Here is a 25,659-nt window from a genome sequence, read left to right on the forward strand (position 1 = left end):
GTGTGACCGAGCACTTTTTGCAGTGTCATTGCCGGGGTACAGAAGATAAATACTTGACAGGCAGAAAGTCCAGGATCAACATCGCGCTCTGTAATTAGGGCCGGCCAGAGCAGCAGCGCAAAGTTGGTGTTGGCGGGTCGAGCGCAAAAATAAACACTGACTCACATAAACGGCTCAGAGCAGAACCTCTACTGTCCTTAAAAATGACAGAGACCGGGACCACTCTGCAAACACTGCCCTGTGTACGAGTGTGTGTTAGCCGTGGAGGACACACCGCCTCATCCCTGTGGGAACATCTGAGTTAATGACAGCTGAGCTGGTGATAATGCAACAGAGCCTGAATGAACTAATCCAGCTAGTAACCTCTAATACCCTGCCCTCAGTGTGTGCCGGGTGTCCATTAGGTTAAAGATGTCTACAAACACACACATAATCGGGCTAACGTACACACATATCCTCGCAGTCATTCAGCCTGAAAATAGTCATAAATTGAACCGACTTCGTTGCCAAAAAATTTCGATCCTCTCTCTGAATACAACCAGACGCCCACGCTGACCTCTTCATACTCTGAATACCAAACTGAAACCAATCCAAAACCACGTGGGGAGGGCCGATGAATAACAAAGCTCAATCGCAGTGCTGGACGCCCTTTTTTTTTCTCTCTCTCTGTATTCAGGAAGCTGCCATCATAACCTTCCTTTCACTCCACTTCATCTCAACACTTTAATGCATACAGTCGTGATCAGAAGTGCATTCAGCCGCACACAAAGGCCACATTCAGATGAGGTTTGTTCGTTTGAATTGAGCTGATTTTTTTGGGCAAAGGCTGAAACCAGCACAGTCCCAGTGGATTTACTCAAGTACGGATTTGAGGTACTTTTACTTGGGTGTTTCCATTTTATGCTACTTTAAACCTCAAATCCACAACATTACTAGTTGCTATATCAATTTTAAATCCACTGACCACAGGGGCTTTATTATAATGTAGTGTTTTTACAAAGTATTGTGCTTTTACCTCAGTAAAGGATCTGAATACTGCTTCCACTACCGCTACAGTCCAACCCTTGAGGACCATCTTTGGTGAAATTGTCAGAGATTCCAGTGAAGCCTGTACATGACCACTTACCATCAGAGACAGATTTATAACGCAGAGCAGCGCTGACGCAACCGCGAGTCCAATTGCAGGAATCTAGCACAATTCTGGCCAATAAGTTTCATCCGGTTGACAGATGTTGCTCCCGTATCTCCGAATCTAATCACAGCGCCATCCTCACTGCAGGAGAAAAGACTATTACAGCCGCCGAGCCTTCTAGGAAAAGAGACAACTTTTAATTAGATCTGGAGCTTATGAGGCTGAGTACAGTGAGAAGCAGTGAGTGAAACATAAGGCGGTGAGCTTAAACAGGAAATAAGCATCTAAAAGGTACGCAAGGTCACTGATCATGTTTACAAAACAGCTGTGAGATCCTTCTCAAGATCGTCTTCTGTACCTTGGATGACTCGGACTTATTCTCTGCTGTGTGGATTCCAACACAAGGCTCCTCTCAGCCATCACACTCTCTCCATCCGCTGCCTCCCACTGCTCACCCCTCGGGGGGGAGGTGGTAATGAGGGCTGGTGTGATCGTTGTAAGTGCATGTAAAGTGTTGTACGTGGAAACATGTGAAACAGGTTAGCAGCATGGAATCCATCATGATTTAATTCAAACAAACGTCTTCATCCTCTTGTCTTGGTTACAGAATGATGACACAATTATTATTTCAGCTGATCCCAGTTTAGAGCTGAAATAATGAATGGATCAGTCCCAACAGCAGCCGTACAGAGAGGTTACAGTGTTTCTGCCTTACGGTGCATCTTTACAGTGTGTTGTTAGTGCATTGTTACAGATACTCGTGTTGCTGCCTTACAGTGTGCTTTAATAGTGTGTTGTTTCAGTGCAACATTACAGTGTGTTTTTGCCTAACAGTGTGTTGTTACAGTGTGTTGTTTCAACATGTTTTTAAGTGTGTTGTTACAGTGCGTAATTAGTATGTTGTTACAGTGTAGTGTTAGTGTGTTGTTACAGTGCTTTGTTATAGTGTGGTGTTAGTTTGTTGTTACAGTGCTTTGTTACAGTGTGTTGTTACAGTGTGTTGTTACAGTGCGTAATTAGTATGTTGTTACAGTGTAGTGTTAGTGTGTTGTTACAGTGTGTTGTTACAGTGCTTTGTTACAGTGTGGTGTTAGTTTGTTGTTACATTGCTTTGTTACAGTGTGTTGTTACAGTGCTTTGTTATAGTGTGGTGTTAGTTTGTTGTTACATTGCTTTGTTACAGTGTGTTGTTACAGTGCGTTGTTACATTGTGTTGTTACAGTGTGGTGTTAGTTTGTTGTTACATTGCTTTGTTACAGTGTGTTGTTACAGTGCGTTGTTACATTGTGTTGTTACAGTGCGTTGTTACATTGTGTTGTTACAGTGTGTTGTTACAGTGCGTTGTTACATTGTGTTGTTACAGTGCGTTGTTACATTGTGTTGTTACAGTGTGTTGTTACAGTGCGTTGTTACATTGTGTTGTTACAGTGCGTTGTTACAGCGTGTTGTTACAGTGTGTTGTTACAGCATGTTGTTACAGTATGTTGTTACAGCATGTTGTTAGTGTGTTGTAATACTGTGTTGTTACAGTGTGTTGTTACAGCATGTTGTTACAGTGTGTTGTTACAGTGTGTTGTTACAGCATGTGTGTTGTAATACTGTGTTGTTACAGTGCTTTGTTACGGTGTGTTGTTAGATCGCGTTGTTACAGTGCGTTGTTACAGAGTGCTGTCAGCTGGCCCACAGAGACCAGTAACCAGCTCTGTAGACTCCCGCAGGGCTTTCCTGCAGCTGCTCTCAGGCTCTCTCTGGTTTCTCTTTCTGTGGATGCCGCCAGACAACCATCTGCCTTTATAACTCAATGAGCACATACACGCTCTGACATATACTGTACATGGCTGGTGCTGCATGTAAACACAGAGGGACATGTTTTCAACAGTGGCCACAACAGACTGCCATGTGTATGTCAACCAGTGAAGCATTAGCACCACTGTCGGTATGAACTTTTAAAACACCAACCAAAACAGATGTACACAATATAACCTCAGAATATTTTCTCAATTAATTTTTTACTGAATTAGGCCTCAGTTACTGTACGGTGTCCAACATGGTCCAAAAATGTCTGCGAGGCATTTAAAATGTCATCATCTTACAGTTACCAGCCAGAGTGTAATCGTGCACTCACAACCCTGCCAACTGTCTGCCACATGACACATTAGTGCTGCAACTAACCATCATTGTCCTCGATTAATCTGCAGATTATTTTCTCATTTTCTCACAGAAACAGCCCTAAATCCCACGTTAATGTCCCCAAATAGCTTCTTTTGTCTCAAATCCAAAACCTTCGATTAACTATCACATGTAAGTCAAAGAAAAACAGCAAATCTGAAGAAGTAAGCAGATGGAACCAGAGATTGTTTGTGATAATTTAGTTGACTTTTGTTTGACTTATGTTGTAATCACATTTTGGGCAATACTGCTTTAAAAAAATGACAAAGAATTAAATGATTAGACCACCCTGTTGAGACTACATATTTGATGTTGTTCCAAGCTTCGATGGTCGGGCGAACGACACCGATCATCAGTAGCAGGTTGAATTCTGGGAATTACAGGGAGGTAAAAGCAAGTTTGACCTTTGATATGCCTCTGATGGATACTGCGGCTGCCTCTTCCTCTGAGATGTTGTTTTTGCCACCCACCTCCACGCCATTCACTGCTGTTACTCCGTGCTTTCCTCTGCCATCAGCAGTAGGCAGGAGGTAACGTTACATAACCGCACCGAGCACCAGCGACATGGCGTTCCCTCACTGTCTTTTTCATGTTCCTCCTCCTACTCCTCCTCTCATTTTCTCAGTCCTCAATTTCCCAACCTTGTCCTGTTGTTCTCCTCCCTCTCTCTACCTCTTTCCATCATCATCACCCTCTTTTACTCCTCCGATATCTCCCATTTTCTCTCTCCCTGCCTGCTTCTCCCAGCCTCCACTGCCCACTCCCCTCTCCTCCGTTTCTATCACATCAGAGTTTAAAAACAGTACAAGGACGTGGTAACTAACAGCACGTCTGTGTATTACAAAACCAAACTGCTCACACATTCAGCCGTCCATCAGAGCACAAAAATGACAACTAGAGCCCCACTAATGATTATTTTCATCACTGATTAATGATTTGGCCAATAAAACATCAGGAAACAGTAAAAAACGCCCACCAGAGTCTAAGATATCCTCTTCAAATGACTTGTTTTCACATGTAAGAAGCTGGGAACACCAAATTACTTCAACAATGACTTGAATTATTAATTGACAGCACAATCGGCAGGAAAAAACGTTGGCAGTCTTTCTATGTGCCACAGACTAATTACAATATTGATATTTCTACAATACCCATCATATCACTTCACATTACATGTTTATGACACGACTTTTATATCGTGAGGTGGAGGGGACGATGGCACAGTGATGGAGGAAGGCTGCCAAGCCAGTGACCGCGGCTCAAGACTGCATTTCAACAATTGTAAACGTGAAACCGCTGGATATTTTTAAGGAGGCCTCGGGAGAGTTTCAAGCTGTGTTTGTGGTGACAAAGACTTATATTTTTAAAGAAAGTCTGGACATCACCAGCTGCATTGTTGCTACACTACTGGGTGTGTTTTTTTAACAAAACCTTGGTACAAACTCCAGCCATGTTTGTGGCAGGAAAAACTGATATTTAAGACCAAAACATGAGCTCTTCCTAACCCCTAACCAAGAGGTTTTGGTGCCTAAACCAAACCAGACTAAACCATTTAAACTAAAGAAATGTTAAGTTTCAACATATCTTATTCTAGTTACTGGGTTGTTAAGTTGTAGCTGTACTAACAACATCCTTTTCTCTGGGCTAACAATCAAGTTTTCCATCCAATGCAGCACAAACTTTAACCAAATTTCCAGAAAGGAGCAAAAAAAAAGAGAATTGAAGTTTCCATCTTGAATATATGAATATTGGGAGTTGGTTTTATTCTCCAATCAGTTGCCGTTAAAGCACTGACGAGATGACGCACCAGTCAAACGTCAAAACAGTGGAAACCCGTGAGGAAATATGTTTGTTTCATGTATCAATTTGAGGACGGTTACTTTTTGTCACATGCTTCATGTGTGTCACGATGTATTTGCGAAGTTTGTTTCCGGTGCACTTCTGTTTTTATTGATACATCAGCTTTTCCACTTCAGCCAAGCGAAATAAACTTGCCATCTTCTGACTTTTCAGATTCCTGGCATCAGTGGAAAATGCACTTCACGAGTAAATGAGGCAGACAGGAAATCCTGCAACATCGAGAGGATTACCTGAGGCTACTGCTGAGGTGGATGTTTCCAGGACAGCGAAATAAGATGATGCATTTAAAAGAGCGTAATGAAATTAAAGCGGACAAAGACAAAGGAAGAGCAATTAACAAAAGGATGTAGTCAGGAGCGCAAGAAGCAGCCTCATAGCCGACCTCACAGCGCTCCTCCGCCGTGATAACAACAGGTACATCTATTCTTACATGGACGCGGAGGGAGGGAGGGAGCTAAAGTGAGTCTGATGATCTCATGCTGTGTGGAAGAAGAAGAAGAAGTCAGAAGTGGCGTAAGTTCAGCTCTGCTCTATCTCTGGACCGAACTGTTGCATAACACCAACAGCTTATCCTGTCCTCCCGCTCATGTTGTACGTCAGCTGCTGCCGCATTGAGGACAAGGACCAACACGCCGCCGCAGACGAGCGCCGGAGCGTTGCTGGTCGGTGCTGGGGAGTGATTAATGAGCTGCGAGAGGTGTTAACCCCTTGACCAACATTGTTGTTACTCAGGACAAACGTAAATAAGAAAGATGCCGGATGATGGAGGTGGAATTTAATCATTTTAATGACAACAAAAACTCAAGAAACTCCGATAATATAAAGTTTTTTTGTGATAGGATTCGGTGATTAATTGATTAGTTGGTCAACAAAATATCTGATTCGTCCCGAGCAAGAATTTCAAACATTTCACCGTTCCGGCTTCTCAACTGTGACAATTTTCTGCTTACATTATAGAAAACGATGTGTCTGTGTAAACAAGCAAACTGAGGATTCTTTAGGTTTCAGTTAGTCCGACAAACAAAGACAACCTGAGTATGTCATCGTTGGCTGTAGGACACAGTGATGGATGGACTTTTGGTGCCATTTTCTTATCACAAATCAAGACAATGATTGGCAGATAATCAATAAAAACAATAAAAGCTCTTTTCAGCCTTTGAGTAAGTGAGTAAAATGTGAATCCTGATTAATTTAAATGACTTTTTCCCCTCACAGCAGGATCAGGTCCCCGTGAAGCAACACTAGACATAAAGAGGGAGGCAAACTTTGGCAAAATAAAGGAGAGATGAAATTATGTAATGACATAAAGTGATAAAGAAAAGGAGGAGAAAGATAAAGATAGAAACAGGCAGTGAGAAGCAGCAGAAAAGCCTGCAGCGAGGAATGAAACACAAACTGATCAGCACAAAGACGAGCTCTCTCAGTACCTGTTAGCAGGGAGAAGTGCACCAAAAGAAAGTCGACACTTTCTCAGAGAGTCGCTGCCGGCTGCTGGTTTCCCCTCCCGGAGTCAGACGCGCTTACGGGGGAACACCTGACATTCCCGAGCCAGACAGACAGACAGACACTTCCCGACCAATAACCGCTGACATTCCTGAAACTCTCTCTGTCTCCCAAAACAAAAACAAAAAAACAAGAAAGAAAAAGGGAGGAAACTGAAAAATGCCACAGCAGAGCAGAGAGCCGAGCGTCTGGCCGCCGTCTGTGTGTCCTCACACACTAACACACAGCTGTGTTTCTGCGCCGCGAGCCGAGCTTTCACTTCTCACTTCTGCCTGGTTCCTCCACTGTCTGTCAGCGTAGCAACCACGCTTATTTCTCCTCCCTGCCTGCCTGCCTGCCTGCCTGCCTGCCTTTGTGTTCCTTCTCCCCCCTCCTCTCCTCTCCTCTCCTCTCTTCTCCTCCCTCTTCGTCTTCCTTCTTTTTTTTTTTTTTAAATCCCTACTCCAAGTCAGGGAAAGCCCTCCCTGCCTGCCTGCCTGAGCACTGACTTCCCCGAGCCGAGCAGCAGCGCTCTCTCTTTTTGTAAAAAAAAAGCAAAACAAAGCAGGATGGAGGCTCTAAAAACGGCAACGTTCTCTAATTCCTCAGCAATTCGCTCACGTACACAATGTCAACATCAGATTAGCAGCTAACCTACTTGTGGCGTGCAACCTCACACACCCCCGCAGCGGCTATAAATACCCATCTATCCCTTCTGTGCATTGATCCTATCTGGGCAGGGTGAGCAGCGCCGGGGACACACAGTCGGACTAATGAAGGCGCCAATAGGAGAAGACACTTACTGAAAGGTGTGTGACGTACAGCAGAGAGTTAACCTGCACTTGAACGCAACACCGCCTCCACATTGACACGCAGGCGAGAGGCTGCAGAGCATGAATGCAAGTCATGATTAATTTCGTAGGTGTTTTACCTTTATCACCGCTTTTTCTGACGATTCTTTTTTAATCAATAAATAAATCTGAGTCTCTAACTTAATCAAATAGTGGGAAAACTCTTTAAATGCCTTGTTTTGTCCGATCAACAGTCCAAAACACATATTCTAAAAGGTTTACATCACAATATTGTCCCGCCAAATTATTGCGATACAGCAAAGATGATATGTATTCTCCTTTAAATCCGTTGTCTCGTTACTGTCCCCACACTATAAACCCCAAGGCTTCATCAGGCCTGTCCTGATTATTCCCACTGCGTTAACTATCGACACGTGTCACCTCACAGCTTATTTTTCAAAGTAAAAGCCTTGAAGATGCCATAACAGCTGTATGATATTCGGAGAAAACGTCATGGAAACGATGACCACAGAAATAAAAGGAGGTAGGATTCTTATCTTTTAACTAGAAACAGCCGTTACATCACTCTGTTCGAAGCAACCAGACTCCATTGACAAAACAGCAATTTTACCTGGTAGAACACAAGAGATTGTTATCCTCTGCTGCCTCTATCTGTTAGTTTGATTGTGTAACCGTGTGATCTTCTTGTTTTAACATGTAAGGTTGCATTAGAACTCATTAAATTAAAAGTTTCTAAGAAAGTTCAATTTTATGTCTCATTCCCAACCCAGTATTTGTCGTGTTTGGATGAGAACCAGAAATTTACTTTCTTGCAAATTGTACCTTTAAAATGACAGCAAACAGCAGAAACACAGCAAATTGTCCCGTGTGAGTAACTGACACAGCGAATGTTTAGCTTTCTTGATTAATAAAATAATCTCGATGATTAAGGGAATAATTTTTTGAGATCGACTCACTAAGAAGATCAACCCCAATCTCAGTCCTGTCTGATAAATATGGAGCAGGTCACGCTGTGGTTTGACTCAACACTGCGCCTGACAGATGTTCACCAAAAAGTCGTTACATATCTCCGTCTAAAACCACAAATTTGGCTTCTGTCCATTCCTGTGTTATTATGAATAAAACAAAAGGAGGTACGTGCTAAGCTAAGCTAAGATAGTCACCTCCTGGCTGCAGCCTGACATTTTAAAAAGATGAGAGACGCTTTGATCGTATTTTTCTCATCAATTAATCAACGGTTCATATATCTGACAATAACACACAAACACTCCCACACACTGACTGGACTGGACTGCAGCAACACCTGCACACACATATGAGACTCACTGTTAGTCACGCTGTGAACATGGAAAACAAAATCCTGGTTATAAACAATGCCTGGATTTCATTTTACAAGGCACACCTGAACCAGCGCCTGAGTCACACACCGACGCCCTGCAGGTTCCCACACACACACACACACAACTTCTGACTCTCTCACACAGCTTCACATCGCAGCAGCTTCCTTTTTTTGTGTTTAAGATTTGGTTTGGGGGTGGCCGGCAGCCTTTGCTTAGAGCTTTCGACTGAAATCATCCAGAATGCGAGGTCTAAAAATACCACCAGAGGATTTTAAAATCTCCCTTTTTTTTTCTCTCTCTCCGGCGAGCGTCGTCAGAGGAGGGGAGCTGGGGATCGTCGCAGCTCAGAATTCCCCAGAGTCTCTCCCACCGTGAGGCATCGGGAGCTCAGAAACCCCCCTCCTCCTCCCCCCAACATCTCTCCCCATGGCAACAGCGGCTAAAGGAAGAGATGGCCCGTGTTATGCAAGAGGATGAAGCTTTGCCAGCAGGCAGGCACCCCTTCCTCCTCCTCCTCCTCCTCCTTCTCATTTTCACTGCCTCCTCATTAACCCTCTTTACATTTTGTCCCTTTTGCTCTCCTAACCTGACATCATTCTCCGTCTCTTTCATGCTCTCTTTCACACCCTTAACTCTGGCGCTCTGCCATCTTCCCCCGTACCCATCCTCTATTGCTCCATCGGCCCCTTTTCATTTTCCTTTTCACTCTCTCCTCGAGTCTTTTTCCAGGCGTTTATCTTTGTCCTGTAACTGCAGAAACACTGCTGCTGCTGCTGCTGCACGGCTGAACGGCTTTTTCCATTTGAAAAAAAAAAAGCTATTACTACGGCCAACTGACCCGATACCCGCCATGACGTGATCACTTGATGGGAGCCTCGTTGTGACCGCTTGACCCCGCCGAGGGGAGCAGAGCAAGAGTTTCCCATCGTAAAGCCTTCATCAGATCATCAGAGTTTCTCCAGGGTTCAAGTTATAGTTAAGACATTTAAAGACCTTTTTAATAACACACAGAATGAAAATTTTGCCTGTAAGATCTGAGATTAAATATCAAAGTGTGATGGAAACCCAGTGGGGATGATATGGCCAGGAATGACTTTTTTATCATCACACATTTATTCAGTACTCTCCAGCAGGATAGAGCAATAAATTATAATGATTTAATTAAATTAACGCAGTCTGGACCTGGATAAGAGGCAGAAAAGAACTGAGATCTTTGTTGTGTAATCTGCTGAGTTGTTGTTCACACAATCCAATTATTTTTATTCAGGTAATGTTGCGTTTCATCTGGTGGCATGTTGCTCTGCCCTCCGGGGGAAACATCACATGAAACATCAGAGAGTGAGGAAAGACTGCAAACGTGACTGAACATGAAACTTTAACACATTATCGCGTCTGTAAACATTTTTGCCTGACTCGCATCAGATTTTGATCCGTCACGGTTGTTGTGAAACAGTGAAGAAGAAGAATTAACTCCCATAATCCCTTGCTACTTTACAACATCAAATGATGTAATTAGTTTTCATTGTTTTGATTGAGAGACGTCAGAAATGACTAACTTTGGGTTTAAATGAATTTAAGCTAAAAATAATTATGAGTATGCTAATTATTCTAGCGACAGTTGCTGCTGTGTGGACTTCCTTCTAGTCTTTGAAACAATAAAAGATTGAGGAATGATGTCACTGATACTGTACAGCAAGAATGGATATTTTAACTGGACCTAAATAAATATTTTGTCAATGTATATGTTCAGTATTAATATTGATGCAGCCCAATCAATTACGGGGTCAAAACACAAACACATGTTAAAAATCACCACTGAAACGTGATGTTCTGTTGTGTAGATTGTTCCCTGCTCAAAACGTATTGCCATTTTGACTGCAAACTGCAAACTGTTGACCCTCCAGGCCACCGTACTTAACCGGACATCAGTCAATATCACATTAAACCTGAGCGCTATCTGGTTTCCTTCAAAACATATTTGCTTTTGCAAAATGGAGTTGTTTATAATCAGAATCTCGAGGAGATGAGGTTGCTTGGACGATGCATCACCGTCCTACACCTGTCATCCACCTGTCACTGCTGTCTCCACTCCTGGACCTCCTGACCTCGCTCTAAACGTGTGTGTGTGTGTGTGTGTGTGTGTGTGTGTGTGTGTTTGTTTACGTACAGTATTGTCCGTCAACTCTGTGTACATCTTTAAGTTATTGACCTGACCTCAGTGACCTCGCTCAACCTCCCTGATGACTCACGCTGTTTGTGGGCTTTCAATCTTTCACCATCGACCCGCTGGAGTCCACCGAGTCTGGGCAGCCAAGGACGAACAACCCCCCTACTCCCTCCCTCCCTCCCTCCCTCCCTCACCCCTTCCCCTTCCCTTGACAGACACTTTAGGGCATATCACACTCACTTCCTCCCACTCCTCCTCCGCATCCTCGCTCAGTCGATACCTTACAAACGCACAAACCGCACAGACGAAACAACATATTTCCTGCTGATGGCAACTGGCCTACACAAGCAGCGAGGAAGCGATCAAAACAAAGAGCGAGTTTATGAATGAATCGGCTTCGTGATGTGAGGCAGGCCCGTGTTTTCTTTCTTACTTTTTTTTGAGAGGCCCTACAGAGGGAAGTTGTTTGCTGACATAAGAAGGGTCCACTGATTACTGTAAAACGCCCACAGTCTGGAGTTATAGCTCTGAGCTCCATTATTCAGCATCCTGCTTTCTGCTGACTGACTGCTGAGGCCTGTGTGTGTGTGTGTGTGTGTGCGTGCAGGAGAATCACGCAGAATCACGGCTCGTCTGAAGCGAATATACTAAACTATGTGGTTGAATTCTGAGCTGAGAGTTCATGATTTCATTTCAAAGTGGTCAATTTAAGGCTTTATCTAATTTAGGTTCTTGTACAACAGCGTGTTTTATTTCACATTTGAGGAACTTTGGCTTATTCTGTTGAATGAAAAAGGTGTTTTATTTTCCTCAACCACTGTAAATCAAAATAATAACTGATCCATCAATCAGTCAGTCAACAGAAAAATAACCAACAACGTCACTACAAGTCATTTATCAAGTAAAAATGGTCAAATAGAATCCAGGATATGCAAAATACACATTTGTTTTTCACTACTTTCTGACATGTTATTTACAAAACCTCATAAAAACGTCCAATTTGTAGGTTTGTTGATTTTTGAGTCTAATTACAAATTTTCTTTTTTGGGTGAACTTATCCTTTACAAAATAAAGGATGGGTACAGGTCTGGACTAGAGCAGAAGGAGGGGGGACAGATCTTGTGTTTCATCTTGTTTTTAAGTGAAAGCAGACGAGATGTTTTCACAGCTCTAACATCAGACTATTGTCTCAGCAGCGCTGTATCAACAAACACGGAGCCGAACACCACAAAAGACTCAGCGCAATTTTCTCTAATCATTTCAAATTGCTTGTTGTGCTTCTTTGTACAGCTCCGTCACTTTTAACGCATCAACAGAAAAAGTCAAAGCTTTAAAAGGAGCGGGGAGGCGTGCGATAGGATTGTTGTCTTCAGATTTTATAAAGCCGACACGTCTTCTGACAGGGTCTTAATGTGTCGTGGAGGGGGAGCCGCCTGTAATCAAAGCACAGGCCTCCGTTCCCATGAGGCCTGATGGTTAGTCATCCCCCTGCCTGATGCATGTGACTGTGGGAGCCGCACAGCTGTGCTCCGATTGGCCGCTGTGCTGCAGTGATGATGGCAGACGTCCCACGCAGCAGAGAAAGTGTCAGTGTTGATAAATACAGCCCACGGCCTGACCTTAAAGAAGCCGCATTGCAAGCCTCTGCCTTCTCACCCATCTGCCCACCTGCCCTCTCCTCCACCTCAACATCTGTTGTGCACGGCAGCGCGCGACCCGTCGCTTCCACTCAAGGACGAGGTCTCCAGAAGGCTGACTGGGGCTGACGAACTGAGACTTTAATGTCATTTATGATCTGTAATTCAGCATAACGACTGAAGAAAACACATCAAGGTTAACGTCCCGGAGGCCGTGAGCAGAATTAAGACGCCAACATTGAATTAATTATGAACTATTATGTTGCTGCGGCAAACTGCTCCCATTAATACTAATAGCAGGGTGTTCATCAACATATAGAAGGGAAGACAGAGTCAGCAGCTCTGATAAACGGCCTCATGAATCAATGCATGATCTGACCGGACCAGACTGGAGAGAGGATGACGAGCAGAGCGGGGATTCACAGCCGAGCGGAGGAATGTGTGAATGTACCTCCGGGCTTGTCACTCAAACGAGGGGAAACAGCGGCTTTCCCCGCCTGATCTGCGCCGACATCCACACACATTCAGGAGATCGTTAGGGAGCGACCTCCGCCCATTTTTCTGCATCAAACCTCAGACCTCAGTGCCACGCTCTCTGCCAGGTTCCCGGGGTGAATTGACAGTATTGTTGCCTCGCCTCGTTTTGGAGCGACTCCTCCTTTTTCCCTCTAAACTGCTCTGACAGCACGGGTGGTGTAAAACCTCCACTTTGTGGCCCTTTTCAGTCATGGAAGACGTAACACTGACCTGTTGAAGTGACTGATTTTTGAGTGTTAGACATTTTCCCCACCCCTTTCTCAAATGGTTCCTTTTGTCCCTGTTACATTTTTAAAAGCATAACATCTTGACACAAGAAATGTTAACTATCAGATGAGAAGACATGCTTTGCTCTCCATCAACACCTGGAGTTGAAACTGGACGCTGCTGATTCTGGTGCGAAATTATGACACATTTTTAACCCAGGATGTAGTTTGTACAGTAGCCTCCTCTACGTCGAAGCAACAGCCAACCTTTACAGTTGTATTAAGTTGTTTCCCATCCACCTGTCTGGAAACTTGGAGAAAATCGATGAATCGCAGCCATAAAATCAAAATGCAACAAAGTAAGCTCAACGGAAACAGACTTGCACTCTAGCGACGTTGAACACTTAACGTATGTGGACCGTTACCAGAGCTGAGATGCAGTGGAAAATATTTTGTTGTTGGCTACACCTGCAACGCACATACAGTGAAGGTTTGTATGAGTCACTGGCAAAGCAACACTTTGAGCTTTCGCCTGTGGGATTTGTGTAAAATTGTCAACATCCACAAACTACAGTAAGATAAAGACACTGAACAACCACCAGCTGTTTGTGACACGCCAACATGGTGATCGAGACCCCGAAGTGGAGGTGGAGGTATGATAACCAAATCTGTGTTTCTACAACGCTGATAAATAGCTCTCCTGGTGAAGTGTGTGCCTCATTCAGACGACTGAGGGTTCAAATCCTCCTGTAGCTTCTGCTGCGTCAAGTAAAATGTGTCCGTGATTAAAACTTTAAATTTGAACCACAAGATGTTCTTCAGACGTCAAAACACTTTTGATTCTGGCTCTTCTTCTACACCATCAAAGACGGCGATTTTCCAATTAACTGACTAATCATTTCAGCTGGAGTGGAAAAACAGCTATTGGAGACCGAGCTGTAACTTTTTTCTTTGTGCTCTCTGTGGATGTTTGATCTCGACTGACCCGAGCGACTCTTGAGGGGCGTTTATTCAGACGTGAGACCAACAGGTAAAATTTCCATCCAACTAATGAAACACAATGAAACCAGGTGCACGTCTGAACCCCGTCTGTCACTGTTAATCCCACTTTACGGGTCATAATAATCAACTTTCCAGTGTTTTTCCGTTTGTATCCGTCAGCTCTTCTTTTACCAGTTTTCTCTGAGCCGTTTTCCCCCAGAATGCTCCTCTGCCCTCCTTCGTCTCTCTACCCCTCGCTCCCCCTCCCTCCTCACTCGTAGGAGGTTCCAGCAGTCGGACACAAGGAACAGCACCTGCAGACCGAGACTCATGCTGCTCTGTTTCCCTGGCAACCCCTACATTGGGCTTTGCGTGTGCAAACCATTAAGCAATGCCAGCTCTGCATACACACACACATGCAGCTGCACACATACTTGCACAGACACACACACACACACACACACAGAGAAAGCGCCCCCACACAACAACCCTTTTAAGGGTTTCCGGCTGGCAGGCGTGAGCTGCTTCTTTTTTTAATTTGAGTTTTTCCAAAGCTTTTTTCCTTTTTTTTTATTTTCTACCTCCGACTCCAGCAGCTTAACTCGCGTCACATTTTCCCCACAATCATAAAAAAAGGACCCCCTGGGAACGAGCAGCCCTCGTCTAACAGAGGCTGGTTTTGTTGGGGCTTTTCTCTGACATATATCCTCGGCGTGTACAGGAGCTCTCCACCTCCTCCATGTGTCATGAGCACAGCGCCAAATAATGTGACATCCAGGCCCCGGCTTCAGTCCTGCGTCGCCACCGCAGGGAGAATTTCTTCCACTGTTCTGGGTCTCTGTGCTGACGCCGGCTGAGGCAAATCCTGCCGGCCCCCGCCCTGATTTTTTTCCCCCCTCGTCATTCCAGCTCAGACGCTCACCTTTCGGAGGTGCCAACATCAATGCTGCTCAACCAAGTTTCCAGGAAGTGGCTCCGCAGGCCGCAAAGGCTCACCTGTGGAGGGAAAAAGGTGCGTGTGTGTGCGTGCACCTCAGGTCACCGTTCGTTAGCTCCAATTTAGCTCGGCTTGCCTGAGCCCTTCACTAATGCTTCGGTTTGAAAAGTTTAAGCCCAATAATGTGACTGATTGGGCGGCAGACACAAGACGAAGCCCAGGGCACACACAGGAGGCCGTAAACAGTCAGGTCGTCTGTCTTCAGGGGGTCGTACGTAAACGGGCGAGTGGGTGGCGAGCTTACAGTGACACACACACACTTCTACCTCAGCTGTGGACGTCAGCAGCGACAGGTAAACAAGGCTTTGGCAGGCTGTTGATGAATGACTCCTTGATCATTTGTTGAACATTTTGTCTCGCATGAAAATTCATCTCTGCCTCCACAGAGCGACGCTCGCAGCTCAGATGTGAAGGTGCGCGACTCGACAAACGAACAAATGCAGTTGAAACACACGCGTGCAGGCGGCTGGTGTGAGCTGTGGTATTAGTCACCAACGTCTGGTAAACAGGCGAGTTTGACAGACATTCAAACTGAGAGTCTGCAGGGCGGTTTTAGTCGAGGTGGGAGGAAGAAAGAAGAAAAAACTAGAATGGTACTCAGTAGAGTGCATACCTCCGCAAACGGTCCCCTTTAAAAGAGACCTACCACACTTTGTTTTTTTTCTACTAGACCTGGAAATGTGCATAATATGTCTCATTTAAGCCAATCAGGCCTAATCTAATATCAATTAAAACATGTTTAAATCTGCTAGATCAAATTAAACTCACTCACTAGATACCAGCCACCTGAAAACACCTGATTTTTACCTTGAGATAGAAACATTATTCCCTGAGAAACTGATAAAATGTCAAGAAAGTGAGAAAAGCTTCCTGGATCTGCACCAAGAGTTAATGAGACACATCCTCCATCCAAGTTTCATGAAATTCGGATCAGTAGTTTTTGTGTAATCCTGCTGACAAACCAACAAACAGAGGCAAGCGAAGCATAACCTCCATGGCGGAGGTAATAATTTCTTCTGTCGTATGTGAACATCTTAAACAAGCACTTACAAGTGAATTTGGACTCACTATTTGATTGAAAATGGTTGGAATGTTGCTCATTTATTCAGTTACAGTCTGTCCAAAGGTTAAGCCGGTTGACCTTTCCAGTGCAGTTTATTAAAGAGCCACAGGCGGAGCAACAGATTGTTCAGCATGTTTAGCTCTCAAAGACAAAAGGAGCAGTCGTCACGGGAGACAAACGTGGAGTCACAGCAGAGCAAAAAGCAAATCATCATTAGTTTGAGCAGTGTTGTAGTCAAGACCACCTAAACCGAGACATGATCCAGACCTGGGTGACTTGTCTTCCAATAGAAGCCATCATTAAGTACAGCATGCATTGAACAAATATTTAATACAGTGACATCCCTGGAGTCCTCTTTGTCTGAGGCCGAGACAAGAGCTAAGAAAGATGTGGTCGATTCTGAGAGACCAAGACCAGAAAGTGGTCGTGCGACTGGGTTAGAGGCCAGGAACGGTTTCTGCAACACTGATTCTGAGCAATGAAAATGAAACTGACAAAAAAGTATCTCGGAGCGTGAACAGGATCAAAAGGTGTTTAAAAAAGGAAGAAAAGTTATTAAAATATAAAATGTTTAGAAAAAAAATCTGCCCATTTCAGAAACATGAAACCATCAAAAGTTGCTCAAAAATGTATTTAAAAGATTAACGGATGCTAAACTTTGATGCCAATTAATTTTTTATAGATCAAACTCATTAAGTGAATACTTGTTGCAGCTCTGATTCCTTTAATTCATTAGGAAACACAGATTACAGGTTGTGCTGTCTCTTCATCACCTCACTAAGTGATTCAAATGTCGCCACATACTCAACATTCACCAGGCGGTTTGGTTAAAAACCACTCTGTGGCACAGCTTCAACCCAAATGTAAAATAATAATTAAATAATAATAACATAAACCAGCTGCCGGCTGAAATTAGCCAACTAACAAATTGGTTTCCTCAAAACCAGATGTTGCCAGGTGTTTGGGAGGTTCCCCTCTTCCCCACCACAGCGCAGTTACCCCGAGGGCGGATCTGTCACGGAGCGCCCGCCCTCCACTTAGCAGAGGGCCCGCGGTGATGAGAAACACCACCGATCGTGAGACGAACCTCACAATTAAGAGTTCACACTAAATGGAAAAAGTCTCTGCTCTCTGATAATCACATTTTCCATCATTAAAAATGTATTCTGCATGAGCCGATGTGCCGGCCATTAAAAAAAAACCAGCACACGGCGAAGGAGCACTAAAGCATCTGTCTTTTTATTCCTCCACTAAAAAGCAGGAATAGACATTAACCCACATTTCAGGATGGCAAAGTGAGCGGCGGCCATATTCGGTTTCATTCACACAAGAAGAGGCCGTAAACATTCCTGCGTCCTGTCGCAGCTCTGCTTCTCCGTCAAAGTGAAAGCTGCTCTGAGGTTACCACCAAGTTAAACAGACATCCCTGAACTAGTTTCAGCCTGTCTTGTTGTAGTTACTGTTGCTAAAACCGCGCTCTCTTCCCGCCTCTGGGAGAGAAGTTCCCTTTGTATGAATCTCGCTGCATTCGCACACTGTAATTTGAAGGGACCGTACGGAAACACTGGTTTGGCTGCCTGAGCATGACACAACATGTAAAAATCCATTCAGTCAGGCCGGAGTCTTAACTCTTTGTGCACCGCTTACATAAGCAAAGTGTTTTCTTCAGTCTTACAGCACTGACACCATTTTCGGGGACAGCGCAGCTAAATGTTTGAACAAAAGATTCATCATTAAAACAGCGTGTTGTGATGCAGCTCGGCTTCACTGGTGCCCCCAAAACGTTCAAGCCTCGGTGCTACTAGTGGAGAAAGTTAATCTGCAGCACATTTGAAGTCGAATAAGAATTTAAATCACTTCTCTATACAGAAATCTAAACTTTAATGATTCTGCAGCTACTTGAGCTTTAATGATGGAGCTAGCAAGTGAGGCTAACTACCTTAAAAAGAGAAAGTGCAGCGGTGGAAGAAGTAGTCAGATCTTTTAGAAGAAGCAGTAACACTCTGTTACACATCAAAGTCGTATACTTTAAATGTTAAAATGATAAAGTGGTAAAAATACTTTGCATCATATGTTCTTAAAAGTACAAAAAGTATAACTACTCGATATTTCACAATACTCTATTGATGAATATTTGTGCATTCATGTGTGAACATCACTGTAGCACTGCAGCAGGCAAACATGCCTTTATAATTTTATTTATTTATATACACTACTCAAAAATAGTTAAGGATATTGGGATATGTGCAATAACAGTCAAATGAAATATGTCACATTATTTTCCAGATTATTTACAAAGCACCAAATAAAAATTCTGAAATGTCACAGAATAAATAATCGAGTGAATCATTAAAATGTCCCCCAACTTATTTTGAGTGGTGTTTATTTTTCACACATCGCTGTATAAATACACTGTACACCGCTCGGTCGATTGTGGATTTCCCCGTGGACATCGATGAGGTCTGGCGCCGTCTGCCCACGGAGCTGAACGTGCAGCACAACTTTAATGTTTTTAACAGAGATGTAGAATCGTGGCTGTTCTCACACCTGTGCCTTTACAATACTGCATTTCTTTTATACCTGTATCCTACTTTCCTTTTTTCCTCTTTTCTTCTCTCTACTTTAATTGTAGGTGTAAATTTGCATCGTGCTCTAAACACTCGGTGCAGGTTTTTTAATTTAAGTTTGATTTCGGAAAAATATATCCATTAAAGATGAGACGTGCTTCATGATTTAATCAGATAATGTTTTATGAAGCAGTGTTGTGGTTTGCAGGAGACCCTGACCTGCTCTGACAGTGAGATTTACAGGCGTTAGGAGGGAGGATAGAAGAAGCATCACACACCTCTCTGACCTTCATGAAACATACAACACACAACACACTTCTGAAGGTTAAAAGCTCAGCTCAGAGAGAAAAAGAGGGCAGTCGAGGCCAGAAAGCAACAAACAAAACAAACGTGTGTTTGGTGTGGGAGCGCGTCTGTGCTGCTGTCGTCTGTTCTGACCCTGGATATTTAACCACGGTCAGATGTGCGGTTGAACATTAACAGGAAAATGTTGCCGTCGGTTTGGTGCAAATTACTGAATAACGTGAGCTCTGAACCGGCTCCTGGAGACAATCCTGCACCTGTTTTATAACATGAATCCACATCCCGAGCAAATGAGACCGCTGATCATTAAAAATACAATCAGGTTGATGTGATAAAACACACAAAGACGTCGTTGTCAGCAGAGTGGAGGATGTCGACGGGACGCGAAACTCCGTCTCCCCGCTTCGGCTTTACAGGTTAAACATTTTCCACCTTGTTAAATGTGCTCCCCCCTTTTCACTGCAGTTGTTCCCCATTTATCACACAGCGTGTTCTCGGCCGGAGCGGGAGAGCAGACCTGTTGGGCTCCGGTGTGAGGAGCCTTTTATAAGACACCAGGAATGCAGACTCAGTTCTATAAACACCGGGGCTGCTAACAAGTCTGGGCATTTTCAGGGGCGAGAGAAAAAGAAAAAGAAAAAAAAAGCTGTTCAGACATCGCACACCGGCCACTGATGATGACAACACACACACACACCCACACACCCACACACCCACACACACACACACACACACACACACACAAACACCAGATACGTACAGAGAGGGAGAGAGTGTGAACACAGCTCGTGCGCGTCATCAGAAAAGGTTAATGAACTGCACTCATTTCTAAATCAGTGGGTTTTTAACTTCGGGTCACAGTTTTCCGTTGCAGCTAACTAACTAGGCCACACATCCTACAGAGCTGCACCGCAGTGGCTTCGTGAATTCAAGGCAGAGGTGGAGGTGTAAATTTAGTGCACAGCAACACTTCAGTAGGAATTCAACAACAAAAATCAGGTAGAACAAACTGAATTTTACATAAAATAGCAAATATTAGAAGCTTGTTTGTTGAGGAAGACGACACTAATGCTACTGTCAGGTGAAATTACACCCGTGTAGAAGAAAGGGTTAAAGAATGAAAACCTCAGATGGTGGAAAAATGTGCAAAATGTGATGAGATGAGGCGAAAGTTCACTCAGTCTTTACTCAAGTAGAAGTACAGATACGTGGGTGAGAAGAAGAGGACTCTGGTAAAAGTAGAAGTACTGATTCAACTTCTTTCCTCAAGATAACGCCCCAAAATAAATATAATTTAAACTGTAAAAATATTCAAAAATAATCTATAATTCCCCTCAAATGCATTTAAGTTAAAGTCTCAAGTAAAGTACAGATACCAGAAATATCTACTCGTGTACAGTAACAAACTCTGAGGGTATAAATGTCAGAGTACGGTCTCCTCATCATGCCACACTGATCCGGTGTTTCTTGTCACATGCTTCGTGTACGTCATGATTCATTGGTTAAGTGTGTCTTCACTGCACTTTGTTGTATTTCACGCTGCTTTATAGAATCTCGTCGGCTGAATGAACCACAGGCTTTTTTTCCTTCTGTGTAAAAAAGGCAGCGAGACACTTTGTAAGCTGATATACTTTGTCGACATTTAATTCAAGGTCCACTGACGGGCAGCTTTTCAAATTACGTCTCAAGCTTTTAATCAGAAATCAGAGTTTAGTTGTTTTGCTCATCAACTGCTGGTGGACTATTCAGACCCTTTATTTAAAGGTGCATTTTGTAGATTTAGTGAGGAAAATTTAATCAGAAAAGAAAAATCCAATAACTGACTTTTTTATTTTTTATGCCTGAACAAACTAAACAAACAAACTCTTTGTTTTGAATTTTATATGTGGCGGACCCTGCCACCTTTCTAACTTCAAACAGTGTTCTGGGACCTTATATTTTTTTTTTTTTCCAGAACTGAATAAACAAGCTGTTCTCAGAGATACATTGCTGAGTTTGTATTATTACCTTGTTAATATTATAAATATTAAAATTATCAGTTTGAATTTCTTCTCCAGAACTACACAGTGCCCCTTTAAATTCAATTTAAATGTATTTAAATTTATAAAATAGTGCCAGAATTCTAAAGTGTCTCCAAAAAAACAAACATTTCTCTTCTTGTATCCTTTTGTGTATTGTTGTTTTTGTATTTAAGCTTCTAGATGCCTAAATCAACTGGGATCGATAAATGTTTTATTTCAAGCTGGTCAACTTCAGTAGATGTTTTGGTTTCCTCATATTTTGTTAATAATGTCAGTTAATTTCTTGAATGTTTAAAACTAAGATTTTGGCCGTATCTGCCCAAATCTTCCCTTTAAGCCCGTAAAAATCTAGTAACATTTACTAACAAAAGAAATCAGCAAAATATACTAAAGAATAGTAAAAAATAATTTACTTGTTGCCCCTGTGACTGTGAAATTATATCATCCTTGTTAAAACTCATGTGTTGATGTACAAGCAGGATGTTAGTGTTGTAGTTGCTTAAAGGTGGAAATAAAATTTAACTAGTTTGTCTCCAGAACAGGTTAAGAAACTGTTGTATTCTGAATAAACCAAACTTTAGTTTTTACAGTTTGTACAGTACACACGAAGAAACCCTGGGGTGTGTGTGTGTGTGTGTGTGTGTGTGTCTCTTTGAAGGGGAAACCACTGTGTATCCCGTTGGAGCTGCTTAGAGACCAGCTGTTTGAGAAAAGTAAACACAGTCGGAGGAAGACGGGGACAGGAGTTCCTAACTTCCTGCACTGTTGCCACAAACTGCGTCAGAGGATCATTCCTGACGAGGACACACACACACACACACAGCTAACAACTTAATGAAACATTTCATCATTTATGCACTTTATTTAGTTAAACTGTCAAATACAAAAATAAAAAGATTTGAGGAGAGGCGAAGAAGTGTTGTGTTTACACGATGGAGCTTCCGTCGTCTTAAGAGGAAAAGAATAAATAATAACAGGAAGCTGTTTTAAAGGCGCTTTAAATAGTCATGCTCTCTCAACATCACCGCTAACTCTGGCCTGGAACATAACTTTACAACTAATAAAAACTTTTGACAGCCCGTTTTACAATAGATAATTAATGACTTTCTGCCACAATGCCAACAGAAACGATCCTTACAGCCTTCTTAAAGCTCAGATTTATTGCGGGGCTGTTTTATTGGATGATATTCAGTTCTAACTGCTGACAGCGAGTGTTTAATTCTGCAGGAAATACAGTTCACACTGTTTCTTCTATTAACTGAATAATTGCAAAACTGTATTCAAGAAGTCATAAAATATTCACTGTGAAAACAAGAGAAGATAGAATCTCATCGGGGCTCGTAAAAAGTTTTGCCGAGCTCAGATTTAAGCTTTACTGACAGCGAGCTTGTTCGAATGCACTCAAACATAATTCACCTGATGGATGTCAGCGAGCAGCCGGGTCGCTGGGTGACAATGAGACAATTCATTCTCTGCGTCCCCCGACAGGACAAAGTGTCAAGTCAGATTTCAGACGATCAGGAGGGAAAATGTAAGCGTGGTTTCTTTTGTAGTCAGGCGGCTGCCGAGCCCCCAAGGCAGAAAGGACCCGAGAAGATCCGAGGACCACCGTCTTACAGCCAAACTCTGAATACTGAAACAAACACCACGCTTTCATCTGTGCTAAGATTAATTAGCGCTCTGTAATAATGCAAAGAAAATACTGTGCTGAAGATCACTGAGCTCCAAGCGGAGTGTTTTTTAAAGCAAGTCTTGGACATTAATCATCATAATGTTATGGCCCGAGGTAGTATGAGGAGGGCTCTTTAAGTTCTCAGGAAAAGACATTCTCCACGGCAAAGTTTAAGCATGTGATAGCATGCCATGCAATTATCATTTCCTGTCTGATGAAGGGAAAGCCTTGAGTGCAGGCGAGGGAGGAGAGGTGATGAACTGGGTTAAAAGGCAAAACAAGAAGCCAAACAAATGTCTCAACAAGTTATCAGATGACGAGGAAGTGAGCTGGGTAGGTACTCCCCACAACACGCAGAGAAAATTCATGAGAACTGGAGACAGCAAGCTTGTTCAAGTTGACGTCTCAAAGATACTGTACTGTGTTCAGGACTAAAAAAGAGACGCTGACGCTGCTTCTACTGGGTTTAAATGTATTGTTTCACCAAATTTAAAACATTGTTAGCTCTTAAATTTGAACTGATCTCCTAAAAAGATAACATAAAAAGAAAATAACCTCTGGCAAAGACGGGACACGCAGCAGCATTTTCTTAATCGCAGCTAAGATGGGGGTTCAAAGAGACTACAAAGAGACGGAAACAGCCACAAGGATACACAAAACCCTACATGAGAGACATAAAACGACTACAAAGGAACGCAAGGCAGCCAATAAGAGATGGACAACAGCCACAGAAATACAAATGACTACAAAGAGACACATTAAAACCACAAAGACACGGAAAACAACCGCAAAAAGACAATAAAACTCAACAAGGAGACACAAAACAACTACACAGAGGCATAGAAAAAAAACACAAAAATATGAAAAACAAAGACACATAAAACAACCCAAAAAAGACACAAATGACTAAAAATTAATAAAAAACAACCACAGAGACACAAAGTGACTACAAAGGTACACAAGGTGATTACAAAGAGATAAAACAACAATAAAGCGACCACATAGAGGCATAACAAAACACCGAGACAGAAAGCACCACAATGACAAGAAAGAGACACAAAATGGCTGCAAGGAGATGCAAATAAACAGCAGACAGTAAATAACTAAAGTGAGATGAAAACAACCACAAAGAGGCACAAAACAAATACTAACAGCTACAAATTGACCACAGACACAAACTAAAAAGACGCACAGAACATCGACAAAATGACACAAAATGACCCCACAGAGAATAAATACAAACGACATACTTGAGCTTTATCTTGGTCTGGGTCTCATTTTCTCATCATCTCCAAATAGCTCGCAGCTATTTGGAGATGATTTGGACAAGAAGCTGCTATTTATTGATTGTAATAAACATTCACTGGCTTTCATTCAAAACACTGAATAAACAACGTTGAGCGTATTACTGCTGAGGCCCAGGACTCTGAATCTGAATCATAACACACTTTTAATTGTCCCACTGTGCCCCCTCCCCCTCAAATAATCCAGCCCTGAATCAAGGATCTTCCATCCCAATCAAATTACTGTCAATTATCCTCTCTGAGTCCAAATCTTTGACCCCTGAAGAGAAAAATCCCCGAACACTGCAGCAGCTGCAGCCCTGCAGTCTGCACCGGCAGAAACAAGGAAACAGTCACCATTAAAAATAGAACCGAGTATCATTTGGAGGCTGTTTCTATCGTCCTCTGTCGGGCGATGTAATGAACTGTTCTACAAAAACTTAATTATTTATGTTGTTTGGCCAAATAAGCTGAATGAAAAAAGAGCACAAGCAGTGTTTCCATGATAAACAAACAGAAGGACTCCGGCTCGCTGCTCAGAGAGACGAGGAAGTCTGCCGTGTGCGGATCGACTGCTGGGGAATGGCAGTGATGCACATTTTCACACCCAGCATGTAACGCTGCAAATTCGTAGATCTGTGAACTGCAAACGTCTGTTGACACGTAAATCTGTCAGTTCTCAACATAACAAGAAATCCCTCAAGCCAATTGGTGTTGTGCATAAGCATGAAGGAAATCTGCATCTTCAACATGCCGTCAGTCCGGATATCTACCGTATGGACTTTAAATGCATTTAGTAAGATTTCTGTGATTACTGCTGCCAGAAGATCCCAAAAGATTCACCTCTCTCCTCTCACACAGACCAAATACTGTTCAAATAAATACGAATATTAAACATATTTATTGTATTAACTGATGAGAGATCATAAACAAACACTGCAGATATGACTCTCACACACATGTGCATCAAACCTTAAAAAGACAAGCAGACTCCTTCCGGTAAATTAGAAAGATCCTGACATATAAGTTGTACTTTGATTAAAACGTCATGTCATTATTGATCCGTTTTGTATTGATTTTTCCTCACCATGATTACATACAAGCATGACTGGAGGCAGCTTTTCTCGTGAAGTGTTTGCTGCATGGAAACTAATTAAAACCCTCAAACCCACCAAACTGTGATGAAATGTTTTGCTTTGGACTGGAAAGAATGTTTCTGCTCGTCAAACACATTTATCTATGAAGTTATACTACATTACACCAAGTAAAGGGGGGTCATGACTCTCCGAATCCACCATTCAATTCGAATTTTGAATTTGAGCTTACGATCTAAACAGTTTTAGACTTGTACATTTTCTTCTTTCAGCTCTGACGGCTATTCTTTAGTTTTTATGCCCTGGAAACTGTTATTTACATTTTGTAAATAACGT

General features: G+C 42.8%; 1 protein-coding gene and 1 long non-coding RNA gene across 4 annotated transcripts in view; one reads left to right on the top strand and one right to left on the bottom strand.

Annotated features, from left to right (window-relative positions):
* Nucleotides 1-6,307, top strand: part of LOC115579548 (uncharacterized) — a 39,941-nt gene extending 33,634 nt beyond the window's left edge. The window contains exon 3 of the long non-coding RNA XR_003983675.1: nt 5,315-6,307. This is a non-coding gene — a long non-coding RNA (uncharacterized LOC115579548). The remainder of the gene's footprint in view (nt 1-5,314) is intronic.
* hivep1 (HIVEP zinc finger 1) overlaps nt 1-25,659 on the bottom strand; it is a 59,892-nt gene that overhangs the window by 27,925 nt on the left and 6,308 nt on the right. The window lies entirely within an intron of this gene.

This window comes from Sparus aurata, chromosome 3 (genome assembly GCF_900880675.1).
Source record: "Sparus aurata chromosome 3, fSpaAur1.1, whole genome shotgun sequence".
NCBI lineage: Eukaryota > Metazoa > Chordata > Actinopteri > Spariformes > Sparidae > Sparus > Sparus aurata.